A 13,858-nucleotide genomic window follows, 5' to 3' on the forward strand; every position below is an offset into this window, starting at 1 on the left:
CTGACTAAAACACTCATGTTCCTACTGCTCACATCTGCCTGTTACCTATCAAAAGGAATTAGTACAAAAAGCCAGAAGAGATCCAAGTCTTAATTATGAACAGTGAGTCAAACCCAGAGTAGCAGTTATAAAGCAACCTGTTATAATTCCATAGGTGTGAACTACTCTGGTGTAGGTCTCTTTCTGGTCAGTATGATAAAATACCGCACTGGGTGGCTTAAACAACAGGAATTTATTTCTCTCAGGTCAGGAGGCTGGAGACCCATTATCAACTTGTTAGTAAGGTTGGTTTCTCTAAGGTCTGTCTCCCTGGTGTGCAGATGACTGCTTCCTCCCTGTGTTGTCTATGTGTACTCATCCCTGGTGGCTTTCTGAGTCCCTCAATTTCCTTTTGCAATTAGGACACCAGTCAGATTGGAGCAATGCCCACCCTAGAGGCCTCATATCAGCTTAATCATCTCTTTAGAGACCTTATCTCCAAATACAGACACATTCTGAGATAATGGGAGTTAGGATATCAACATATGTATTTTGGAATGAGACACAATTCAATCTAGTAACACCCACCAAAGTTGAAAGTTAACCAATAATGGGAATAAAAATAGGTTCTGCTGTATGCAGTTGGGGCTCCAGGTACATTATGCCATGGGACTTCCTTCTGAGCATAATAAATGCAAGGAAAACATCCCCTCCACCCCTTTGAAAGTGACTTTGCCACTGTAATGGTTCTGTGAGAAGTGAAAGCATCACCGATCAGAAGTGATCAGGGTAACACGTGACCTCATGACCACAAGAAAGTTTAAAAGGACAAAAGGACTGTTGGAAACTGTTCTCCAAGGCACATGAATCCTGAATGATGTATGGAAAAGTAAGGAAAGTTGGATTGGCTAAGGACAGAAAGGAGAATATTATAGGATATAGTGAAAGTATCAAGGTAAAGAGAGAAACCTAAGTAAAAGCTGTAGATTTACTATGGCTCTCTGGACACTGAAAAGAAAATGTTTATGGGGCTTAATGATTTTCCTTCTATGATATTCTGCACAACATTTTTACTAGTATACTAAATATTTGTTGAATGATGAATATTCGTTAAATAAGTGAACTGAGCCATGAACATGTTAGTAATTAATTTTTGTGGCCAAAGTATCTGTGATAATTCTCAAGCTGTCATTTATGTTACTTTATTGGAAATAAGTCAAGAAATCATTATTTTTCTGTCCCAGTGAAAGAGCTGTAAATAGGGGACGACCAGCTCTTCCTTACCAAAGAGAGAGTCAATAAGATCAGCAAGTACTTCTAGAAAATGAAGTGCAAGGAACCCAGGAGCCGGCCAGATCCGTTCATAGAAGAGTAAAAATTGCCCCCACGAGCCATCATTCCTTTTTCAGTGCCTGCTCTTTTGTGGCCATATCTTTGTTCTTTCTTCTATTTCTACTTCTTTCTCATCTGTATCTGCCACTTTGTTTCTTCTAATGTCTCCTGATGGGTGTCTCCCTTGACTGTGGGTGAATTTCTTTTCTTTCTGTTCATCTCCTTCTCTTTCTGCCTCTCTTCCTTTTTTTTTTAATTGTTCTGACAGTCTTTTTCTAGTTCACCTTTTTCAGCAATCTACATCTTTTGCATTTAAATCAGTCATGATGTAGAAATTAACTATATAACATTCATTATATAAAACTACTTTTTAATATGAAGACCAGACCAAACTTCATTTTATATGACTCTAAGGGAAAATATAAGTCGTTTTATCCCAAGGAATGTCTCCTCAGTGTCGCAGGGTACATGGCACTTCCTCAGGAAACTGATTCTTGGATTAAGTTAACATTCTCTCTTTGCTTAGCATGTCATAAGAGACTTGATAAAATTCAGCCATCATTGCTTTCATTGTATTCAATGAGCCTTTCTTCTGACTGTCTAAAGTCTGTGAAGCCAGAGATCCTATCAAGTGTTGTCCACCCGGTAAGCCCAAGCCTAGAACAATTATTACAAAATGAATGAATGAAATAATGAGTTAAAATTTTCAGTCCATCCCTGTTTACATCTTTTCAGAAACAGACCTCTTTTCTCAATTATCGTAACTCATCTAAAACTTCCTATTCATTCCACAGTTCCCTAAGAATGTGAAGACCAGAAATATGGCAAAGTAATAATGAAGACATGCCTGTGGGCAGCAGGTCCTAAGATAAATTCCATAAATGTTAAAAGTTTCGTGCTGTGAGCTCCTCTTTAAACTGTAATGTGCTTTCTTCCCCTTTCTCTATTTCTCCTCTACCTCTTAATGCTCCAGAAATATCTTTTCTAACACTGCTCCTGCACCAGAGTAGCCTATACTGTCTCCCCATTAACCCCAATGAGCCTCTTTTACTTACAGTTCGATGCAGAACAGTGATTCCTATTCCCATCCCGCACTGCGTTTTTTTTTTCCCCCTGAAAGGATAAAACACCGATAAATGAAGATAAATTGTTGGCTTTGTTCCAAGACAAGCTTGTTGTTCTAGGACCCCAAACTGTCTCAAACATCATTAAGAAGCAGCAGGCCACCCAAGGTTGTGCATCAATTAGCAATTAGGTCACACATTGGTTGGTTGGAGGCACTCAGCCTTTGGCCTTGTTCCTCACAGCACACCCAAGCAGGGCACTGGTATCCAAACAATGCCCACCCTGTTGTATCTTGTTCCTTAATTGGGATAACGTCGAGATGCTAATGCGCACAGGCCGGCTCTGTCACTCCAATTAGACCTCATTAGTGGCTCTGCCAGTGGTGACCACTGGAAAGTGATATTTGCTCTTGGGAAGGCTTTGTGAGGAGCTCCAAGTCCCTGAAAGTAAGACATAAGAATTGTACTATTTTGTATTATTTGCAGCAGCTAACTCTTCCCACAATTGTCTACCATGGTTGTCGATCAGTCTAGCGTTACTTTCCAAGGCTCAATTATTATACTATGATTCCTGCTACCTGGGGTGGGAGGTGGACTTTCCTACATGTGGCCACATTATCTTATATGGGACTATTAATTGTCCTCTTTTATAGACAGTTTCCTGGGCCCCCACATCCAATTTCACTTGAAATACAGATGTGTTCAGAAACAGTCCTACGCACCCAAACTAACACCATCACTCTGAATCCAAAGGTGCCCTATAGGTAATTTTCAGTGGATTAAAAGGCAAGAAATTGAAGACAATAAATTTGAGAAATACACAGAGAATGATGTGACTTTTAAAAAAAATTTTAAGCATATACCAAGGATATTTCAAAAGTTAAATTGTGGGAATGCTCCTGCTTACTTGTCACAATGAGAAACTGGTTGTTGGTGTGGCCAAATTTTGGCACGAGATACACATAGACATGGACACCACTTCTTGCTTTCTTTCTCTCTTTCTTTATTTTATTTTATTAGTTTTAGTTTTAGATGGACACAATATCTTTATTTTTACTTATTATTTTTATTTATTTATTTTGTGGTGCTGGGATTGAACCCAGTACGTCACACACACTAGACAAGCATTCACCACTGAGCCACAACTGCAGCTCTACACACACCATTTCTGAAGACATTACAATCCCTGCACACTTAGTTTTAGAGGAGACACAATGTCATGTGTTATTAGGGTCACCGGCAAAATCCCTTCTGGATTATACCATGGTTCGACTTTACCCCACAATCCATGTGGACAGCTCTATTAGGTCAGGCTGGCATGGCCATGCTTCCTCCACTAGGTTAGGGCAGGACTAAGAGGGGGACATTGCTAATATCCTTTGGTTCACTCAAAGGTGATTATCATTTTTGCTTCGATAGTTTTATTTTTATTTTTTCCTTAAGGATGAGAGCGATTTAAATAAGTGCCCTTTAATAAATAAGACTGGAGACAAATAGGTGATCAATACTAGGGGACATTCAAAAATGGCGGATCTGAGTATCTTGCTTGCAATTAATTGTTGCTAAAAAAGTATTTTTGAAAATTTATTTTTAACCATCTGTATTCCGACAGCTGCCTACACTACTGTCACCGTAGTATGTATCAAGATATTTGCCATCTAAAGAGCCTTCGGGAGAATAATAAGGTAAGGCTTTCCTAGTGGCCATTTCCATCATGCGATTTTCCCCTTAGTAACTTGCATCCTTCTTCCTGCCCCCTTGACTTGTGTGAGCAGTTGCTGCAGAGATGGCAGGATGTCAATGCCCCCAAAATTGAACCTGTGATTTGTTTTTCTTTGATTTATGTGCTTGTAGTCAATAAACTTTATAAAGGAAAGTATCAGACTGAACAATCAATCAAAGATAAACAGATTCCTGTCCTTTAAAAGCATTTCAGCCCAGTAGGTGAGTGTCTCATTCATCTTTTGCAGGCACGCTTTCAGCCTTTCCACTGAGACACAACCGACCGCTCACTACAGGCAGCTTTTCTACCAAAGGGCTGCTGCAGTTGAGCTGAGATTTATCAATTTCATGGCACTAGTGGTCCTGACATGGTATCATTTCAGGATCTAAATGGTTAAGCATGCTGTTTGCATCCTGTGACCTGGGTTTTCCATCTACCTGAAGAGGGAGAAGGATGACTAGTTTTAAATGCTCTAGACTGTACTGTTCTATAAAAATTCATATTGTGCACTTTTTTCCCCCTATTCTAAAAAAATCAAATCCCTTCCCAGCAAACGAGAATTCCCCCTTCGTTCTATTAGTGGTTTCTGAATCTTCCTTCGAATAAGGCAAATGTCATCCTGCATGTTTTGCTTCTCTGCAGCACAGATGGTGTGCATATGCAGATTGGTGATTTTCTAATCAATACAGTGGCACTTGGGAATATCTGTAAGTATTGTAATAATGCATTAGTCAGGAGTGATGTTGTAACACACTGAGATCATACACATAAATCTAAGACACCATGTCTAGACACTCCAGGGAAGATAGTATGGCATGGGTTAGAGCAGGCATTAAGGGAGGGCAATATTTCAAATATGATGGGAAAATAATGCAATTTGCAGACTTTAATAAAACCATTGGGGAATTAATTTCAGTAGGGGTACATTCTCTCCCCAAACATTCGTGTTCTTATGTTTGCTTCATGGACACTTGTAATGAGATACTTTTCACCTGTTATCTCAGGCATAAACAGAGAATGGGATCTGTGAATTGAGCTAGATTTTTAATGTGCTGAATATGAAAATAATCCCTTTATAGGTAATGCTTTAGCTGTACAAAAGTGCATTATGCAAACAACACATAGACAGAATAAACCTTGGAGATTCAGAGTTAGAAGAGCTTATAAATTAATCTCCTAAGCACACCTTGAGCATGCTTAGAGAGTGCATTCAATCATAAAACTTGACCAACTGAACCTGCAAAGTTTTAATAGGGATGCGTTCGATGATGAAAAATGAAAATGATGTTAAACGTATGCCCATTTTTACACTACCCCAAAATTGCAGGCTGGCTTTACTGCAGCTTTCTCTGATGCCATTTGACCTTGAATCTTTCATTTTAATGAACGGACACTTTAAATTCTGCAGGCTGACAACTGTCCCAAACTCAGATACTTACTGTGACACAAATGATTTGATAAACGTGTTCAATTAAACTTAGAAGGGAAACCAGTGTTTTAGAGCAGAAAACAGATACAAAATACATTGACTCCCTGCCGCCGACTTTTCCTGTAAGGGTCCAGCAGCAGCTCTTGGTGGCACAGACTACTTTCTCTGCCTTCCTGTTGTCATTTGGAGCCATTGCTGCCTAAGTGAGAAGTCTCCTTAAGTCTCAGGCCAGCTCTGTGCTTCTAACACTCTGGAGGCTTTTCAATTAAAATGCGAGAGAAGCAAAGGCTAGATGAAATCAACCCAATTATCTCTGTAGCCATAGAAATGCACATGACAAATGAACTCCAACCTTTTCCTTTCTGATGACAACTTGGGCTCTGAATAGAAGTGTGATTTTTTTCCTTTCTTTTTCTTTCTTTCTTTCTTTTTTTTTTCTTGGTGAGTATGAGGAAGAATGTGGTTTTTCTTCAGTGTAGAGTGAAAGCCACTTATTTGGCAGGATACCTCAAGGCAAAATGCTTCCAGCCCCTGTACAATTTGGTTCCATGCAACCTTAAGCTTAGATTTTTTTTTTCTCAGACTACCATCCAGGGAGAAAATACGTCGCAGCATCTCATTTGTAAAAGTCTTTTCTTGCAACTTTGGTGATTCATTTCCTTATTTCTAACTATATTGGTCTGCATCTTTCTTTCAAATATTGGTTTTGATGGAGGAATATAAAAACACATAAGAATGTATTCATCTGTTTTATTTCCTAAGCACTTGAACCTCTTTCTTCTTGGGGGAAGGCCATTTGATCACTAATACTGGAAAGACACTTTACAGAAAGGGTAGAAGCTCAGCAAGAGTGAGATCAATTTACAGTTTTCTATATTCCTCGATTTTTAGATCATTGACACACCCAGTGCTCACTTAGTAAATGTTACTTGGTTCAGAGAATAACCATGGACGTCCTCAAAAATATCCTAGTGAACAGGTAAATAGTGTCCACTCAGAATGGGAAATATTGCCCTCCCTTTCAAATTGAAGCAACATATAAGATTCATTCCCTTCTTCTTCCACAGGTTTTATTCTACTCCATGATTTTCTTTTTAACTTCAGCAATCTTTCTGCCAAACGCAGTAGGCATGAGTCTATGTGTTCTTTTGCTTCATTGGTCTTTCTACAGTTTGCAATATTGCTGGAGATTATCCCAATTCAATTCTTAGTCATACAATAATCAAAACTTAAACCATAATGTTCTTTTCACATTTTTTCCTCTGCCCTATTCTAGGGCTGTTTCAATGACCTAGTTATACATATAAACGTTTTATGACAGCTATAATCAAAATACATAAATGTTTAAGAATACGTCTTGGCAAACACTAACAAATCCTCTCATTTGACTTGCATTTTATAATCCATTCCACCAAAATCTGATTACCCAAAGTCAGTGTCTCTTGGCCCCAGATAAATTTGAGAAGGTGATTATGTGCATTCACTTTTGTTTAACATTTCATAGTTTACAAAGTGCTTTGGGAATGTGAAAAATAGTGGTCTTGGTCAGGATAAAGGGCAAGGGGAGCATTTATGCTATTTATGATTATCAAACAGCATTTATGCATGATCCTTCTCCTGGGATAAGGCTCTGGGCATCAGCCTGGAGATGGAGGATGATCTTGGTGAAGAAATAGGTTATCAGAAGGAAGAGATATGGATAGAGACACTGTCTCTCAAAGAGGGATCAGCAAGGGAATGGTGACTACTTAAATAGAAAAAAAAATTAAAGGTTTCCTCACATCAAGGCCAAACATAAATAAAATTATTTTGTGGGAGACAAAATTCATTTGTACAGCCCTAAGTGTATCTATCATTCTGGATATTTGATTCCTAAAACCTATCAAATCTGCTAGACTTATGTATGGACAACTTTTAGACAACTTTTAAGGATGACTCTTAATTATCTTGCCCATGGGAATATCAGTGTGACAGAAGTACACAGGGAAGATGTCCCTAAAATGTTTGTTACCAGACAAAACAAAAATCCCTGATTTGTTGGGTTTAAGTCTTTGTCTTGTTAAATTTCAAATGTTCCTGCAGAAGATAGCATTTTGTTAGTTATTTACACTTTAGAATTAATGATAATTTCAGATCCTTACCTAACAACAGATTTTAACCCACAGGTTCAATGGCAGGGAGTGCCTCAGAAGAATGAAGGAATGTGTCACCAAATTGGGGCACTAGGGGTGCCAGAAGAGATGGGGAGGAAGTTAAAAACAGGAAGCCATGAAACAGAAAATTCACTTCTTTATTTACCACTAATGCCTCGAGCTATTCCTGCTGTTGCCATTGTATTCCCTGAAGTTGAAACCACACAACAGGTATTGCTAAGATAAGCCTTTCTTTGTATATTCTCAGCACTTAATTCAGAACTGAATAAAGAACCATTGGCTGCTCCTCTCCTGTGGGACAACAAGCCCCGAAGGTTTGAGCACCTGGTGAAATGCAGTTTTTCCAGATAGTGGTATTTAACAGCTATTTTGGGTCCTTTCTGTCTTCTAGTTCTCAGTGTCTTTCTATTTTCTGGTTCAGGTAAATTTATTGTCAAATGGCAGGTTACTGATGAGTCTCAGACTCAAGAGTATCCAGAGTGTTTGAGAGACACATTGTGCCCTTCCAGAGTCCATATGTCTCTCTCTCTCTCTCTCTCTCTCTCTCTCTCTCTCTCTCTCTCTCTCTCCTCATCCCACAACCATTTGAGGCAACTGAGAACATAAAATATCTATTTAGAACAATGCCAAATTTTACTTGAATTAGTCACAAAATAATTGTGTATAATAAGAAGACTATTCTTTCTCTCTCTCTGTCTGGTAATATTATTGGTAAGAATAATGAGTATGAAATACTCATGTTAATAATGTCATGCAAAAAATTAAATACCATTTTAATATACGTGCTTTGAATTAAAAGGCTAGAAAACCCTGGTAAAGTAGATGAGCATTGGACTTGAAAATCAAAAAAGACCCAATATAAGTTCTGTTCCACCTTAGCATGTCCCATGTTTTACTAGAGCCCAGGCTTCTTCCCTATAAGGGGTTAGGCATTGGGGTCTCTACTCAGACCAATAATTAGTGACTGTATAAACTCTTATGTGAGGAAGGGTGTGATTCTCAGTTCTGACTGAAAAAAGAACTTCCCAAGGCCAGGCAGTGGGAAGTAGAAAGCCCTGGGCCAGATTCAGCCACCCTGGAACTACATAAACTTAAAATGCTGCTGCTCCTTAAATTACTTTAGGAATCTGTATTCTTGGATACAAGATAATTTGAATATGTTATAAAAACATGCATACACATATAAAGCCAAAATTTTTCAATTTTACACTTTAAACAAAGCTATAAATTATCAATACTTTGTATATTTAAACTAGAATGAGTTTTTAATATTGAGGTGAAGTAAGCTTTATTGTGGCCTGCAGCACATAGTTCGTTTTCATATGTATTTTAATGTATTCAAGCTTTTCCCCATCATTTAAAATATTTTATCAATCTTTGTTGCTTAAAATCAAATGCCACATACTTTATTTCACTTTCATAGGGCTAATGGAAGTGTGATAAAATAATTTCACCTTTAAAAAATACACACACACACACAGAGAGGAGATTTTTGAAAATTTTATATGTTTTCAGATAATCATATGTTTTGCCAATATGTTCACACTGTAGTCAGGAACTGTGATAGCTGGTGTTTAAGTTTCATTTTATGTCATCAAATTCAATATTAAAGAGCTACCATTGTGTGGTTAGCATTGAATTAGGAGATCCCATGTGATCACACCATATCACAAGTTGGGAATGACTTTGCGTTTGAGGAATTATCATTTTGTGTTTTTTAAAAAGAAAAAAAGTATGTTTTTCATTAATTGGCAATATACCCTGTAAATAATGTTGTTCTTTTTACACTGAAAACCATTTAATTCCCCATTATCTCACTTCATTAGCCAAATGTCCTGTTTAGGTAAACTCTGAATATGAAGCACATTATACTGTTGCAGGAAAGTAATATTTAGAAACAGCCTTGAACTGAAAAGAAAAACCTAACAAAATAAAAGTCAGTGCCAATGATAATGTATTTATTGTATTCCAGGCTTTTTCAGGGATCTGATTCTATGATGATTGACCTTGGAAATGAAGTGGGAGCAATGTACTAAGTAAACAATGACTTCTGGGACAGACAAAGGACGGTTTGCAATTAGTTTTTCAGGAAAGAGTTTGAATATATGTAAGACCTTGGGCCAAATGAGGAGTGTTTTGGGGAACAGGAAAATTTGATTTCCAACCATCCCATCTCTCTGCTCACCACTGCCCTCTCCCCTACAGACATGTCTTCTGAAATGTAGTGAAAACAAACAAGGAATGCCTTTAATGGGAAAAACAGTTGCAAAGAAGACTCTGCTAATATGCATGAAGAAGGATGCTCACCCTGAGAAGGAGGTGTTGGGGAGGCAGGAGGCAAGGGACACAGGAAAAATCCAGGAGAAACCCAAATCTACAGTGCTTAATTCCATATATAAAATTGCATAGTGTTTACATATAGACTACATGCATGTACCATATACTTGCTATAATTTATGTATTAATATTACCTGATACTATGTAAACAGTTGAGATCTGTATTGCTTAGGGAATAATGATTAAAAAAAAAACTACACATTTTTGGTACAGTATTTCTTTTCTTTTACTCTAAAAACTTTCAGTCTCTGGATGGTTGTATCAGAAAATACAGAACTCATAGACACAGAAGGTTGACATTAGTAGATGGCATTATGATCATAATGTTGCAGCTCCTCTGTCTCTAGGGGAGGATGATACCTCTTACCCCAATGATATCAGTTCTTTGTTGGGCCAATAAGATGTAAGTAAAAGTGTCATGTGCCACTTTTGTAAAAAAGATTTAAAAGCCTTCAGGAAGTCACATCATTTCTCCTTTTTCTTCTTTCATGAATCTAATGGCATTACACAGTTAAATTGACATCAAATAAACACCATATTTTTTGCATAATTATATCCCAAATATTGCATAAGACATACTTATGCTGAAAACATCATTGTTTATTTTTCTTAAATTCAAATTTAATTTGCATTTTGTGCTTCTATTTGTTAAATTTGGTGACTCGAGTTTGGCAGGATACCAGATCTTAACTGTTCCACTGGCCTGTGTTCAGAATAAAGACCAGAAGTGGACAGGGCCTCCTCAGACTTGCAACCAACCTTAAAATCAAGTTTTGCCATCTTTAGCAACAAGGATAGCCAAGACTTTCATAGGGCATAGGGGAAGATGTCAGCCTCCTAGGTAGGAAACATGGTCAAAGAACTTAGTTGAGAAAGAACAGGTAGAAATTTTGTAGAAAAGAAAAATAGTATTGGTGGCTTGTGAGAGGCCATGGACAGAAGGCTCAAGAGTTTATTCTCTAGTAATAATGAGATAGAAGTAAAAGTTTTGAACCAAATAACAACATGGTGACCTCTAATTTGCTCCAAAATAGTTCTGACACTTGTTGCCTTCACTTTTATAGGATAAAATATAAACTTAATGTTGGCATAGTTGTCAACATCTCTGTGTGTGTGTGTATATGGGCACATGAGGTGTACAATTGTATGCTCAGAGCAGGGTGGCTATTTAACCATTCATGGACCTTCAAATATTTTGTACTCAAAACAACATTTTTATTTCATGGATTTGCAGAAGAAAGAATGTTTTCATGGCATATATATTAATTGTGGATGGCACAAACTCAGCTTGAAATGATTACAGAGATAGAATTTATTAGGAGAACAGGATGTCCCACAGAATCAAAGAAAATTTAAGCTAGAGAAATATCAAGATGTGCAGTTGGGTTGAGGAACTACCAAAGCTATCATGGGACTTACAGTCAGTGTCATGGTTTAGATAGGAGATGTCTTCCAAAAGCTCTTGTGTGAAATGATATTAGAAAGTTCAGAGGTGAACTGATTGGATCATGACAGCCTTAACATAATCAGTGCACTAATTCACTTGGACAGATTAACTGGATGTTAACTGTAGGTGGGTAGGGTATGGCTGAAGGAGGTGGGTCCCCAGAGCCTTGTTTTGGGGTTATATATTTTGTCCCTGTGAATTTCTCCCTCTGCTTCTGAGTGTCGTGTCCTGAACTGCTTTACCGTGAGCCCCAAATAAACTTTTCCTCCTTAAAAATTGTTCTTTTCAGTTCTTTTGGTCACAGTGGCAAAAAGCTGACTAAAACAGAATTCCCTTTAACTCTAATCAATGAGTCTTTTCATTGATCTGTTCCATTTTTTTTATCTTTGTATAAAGAACTAGATTCCAGTCTATGGCATGAAATCATCTGAGGAGCTCTGGATTAATTTATATTTAACATTTTTAGATATAAGACAGAGTGCCAAAACTCTTACTCTAAAGGTCACATTTCAGAGAAGGGGTTTCAGTAGCCCATCTTGATTCAGGTTCTAAGCCCTGAGCCCATCGATTCTGATCCAGGTGCAGTGATATTGTATACAATTGTTATTCCTGGGCTAAAAGTGCCAGGAGAAGATGTCTCTAAAAATGTTGAGGATGGGTCACTCTGATAATGTGTCTATGACCCAGAAGTGACAATCTCAATAGATAGAAGGAATGCATAACTTTAAGTAAAAATGCTAAATCATCATCTAAGCTTAGACCAGATTGAGTCAGTTCTTACAGACCATCAGAGCCTCACAGTCTCCCATCTTTCTGTCCTGCCATCCCACATTTAAGGGTCTGGATTCCATCCAAATATGAAGAAAAAGGAAGGGAGGGAGAAACGGAGGGAGAGAGAAAAGGACAAAGGGAGAGGAAAAGAAGCCCAGATTAAGCGATTAAAATAGTACTGAATATATATTGGTCTGGGCCAGTGGTTTCTGCAGAAGAAGAAGGTTTTTCTCAAAATTCCCTAGCCATCTGCTCATTAGTCAGCCTGACTGTTTCATACACTTGTTTCTTCAATTGAAAGCAAGCAAAGAGCAAGATGGTGGCATCAGCTACTGTTGCACATTGATGTTACCATTGCAAAATTTGTTACTGCAATAAGAACACATGAAAAAGAACAAACTATTGATGTTATCACAAACAGGGAGATTATAAAGGTTAATACATATGGATAGTTATTTCTTTTCAAGCTATCAGTAAGATTCATCTTTGAACTAGAAATCAGAAAGGATAAATCATCTCAGGAATTTGAAATGGCAAATGTCAAGTTTCCATATTTACCTATTTGTGTGCCTATGTGCTCTTGCATTAAGCATTTTAGTTGACTGTAGGATAGATTTCAAATGAAATAAAAACTTGTAGAAGCAGAACCTGCTCTAAAATTCTTCTCTCCCTACAACCCATCGTACCACTTTCATCTATTTTTTTCTGCCCAGAATATTGCCTGGACCCAGGAATTTTCAAGGAAGTTTTATGTATTGATAGATTTGTGATATCAATATTATGTTAAGAATCTTTAGGTGATTATACACAAAGTAGGCTGAGCAGTAGATGGAGAAAAGACTAAATATGGTGAAATAAAGTTAGCCTAGCTTATGGATCTATATACATACTGATAGGGATCTCTACAGTGTAATGGTAGTGTATATATAAAAAAATTATTGCTTTTCATAAGGACTATAAAGAAATGGCATCAATAGGATTTAGAAATGGTTTAGACATTCTGTGTACAGAAAATAAATAAATAAAAGGCAATGTGAGTTTTTAATCTAGGAGAATTACATAGAAAAGTGGAAGGAGATTCAAAGGAACAATACATTTTATGAGATAAAAACGTATTTAAGTGAAAGTACCTGAGAATATTCTATTACTTAATGCCCAAACATCTTCTAAAAGAAAGTGACAAGAGGCTTTAAAATGGATTTCAAGTTGAACATGTGTAGTACTAAAGACCAAGTCTCGGCAAATTAATTCTGAAATGTTAATCAAAGCTGCAGGTCTTTTGCTTAATTTTGAAGTACATTTTATCTCTACTATTCCCATCTTTTAAATTTAAATATATGTCTAAGACAAAAAGAAATTCCATGTGTAAATTGTAATCTACTTTAGTGAATAGAACTACAATTTGGTATAGAGAAAAAACTTTGGATTTGGGAGTTTGAAGTTTGGTACTCTTGTCTCTTGCCATTAATGAACTATGTGATGTTGGACAAGTCACATACCCTGGCTAAATTCTATGTCTGTTTGAGAAAAGAAAATGTACGCATAAAAGGTCTCCAAATTTCTTTCTTGCTCTAAATTTCTCAGATTCTAATCCTTATAAGAATTCTGGATTTGGCTTTTAAG

The sequence above is a fragment of the Marmota monax genome, unplaced genomic scaffold (assembly GCF_021218885.2).
Source record: "Marmota monax isolate L192 unplaced genomic scaffold, Marmota_monax_Labrador192_F-V1.1 WCK01_AAM20220418_F8-fsc00070, whole genome shotgun sequence".
NCBI classification, from domain to species: domain Eukaryota; kingdom Metazoa; phylum Chordata; class Mammalia; order Rodentia; family Sciuridae; genus Marmota; species Marmota monax.